This window comes from Carlito syrichta, unplaced genomic scaffold (genome assembly GCF_000164805.1).
Source record: "Carlito syrichta isolate Samal-C Ts95f unplaced genomic scaffold, Tarsius_syrichta-2.0.1 Scaffold304709, whole genome shotgun sequence".
In the NCBI taxonomy this organism is placed as follows: domain Eukaryota; kingdom Metazoa; phylum Chordata; class Mammalia; order Primates; family Tarsiidae; genus Carlito; species Carlito syrichta.
In genome coordinates, this window is record NW_007248805.1 from 17,108 (window position 1) to 17,400 (window position 293).

Below are 293 nucleotides of genomic sequence, written 5' to 3' on the forward strand. Positions count from 1 at the left end.
GAGGCGGGCGTCGGGACGGCGTTCCCTGGCGCGGGAGAGTCGCGCTCGCGTTTACCCGGGCCTTTCTGCGGCCCTCGCAGCCCGCCTCCTCCCCACGGGGGCCCTCGAGTCCGCTCGCCCGCTCCCCGCCGCCCGGCAGCCCCCGGGAGCCAGCGCCCGCGGCGGGGCTGGAAAAGCCGGGCGGAGCTGGCACGGAAAGGCCGCGTTTCAGCCTCGGTCCAGGGCCGCTTCCTGGCTGTCTGCTAGGAGCCTGGCACCGGGCCAAACTCCTGGGGCCCCCCCAGCCAGTGGCG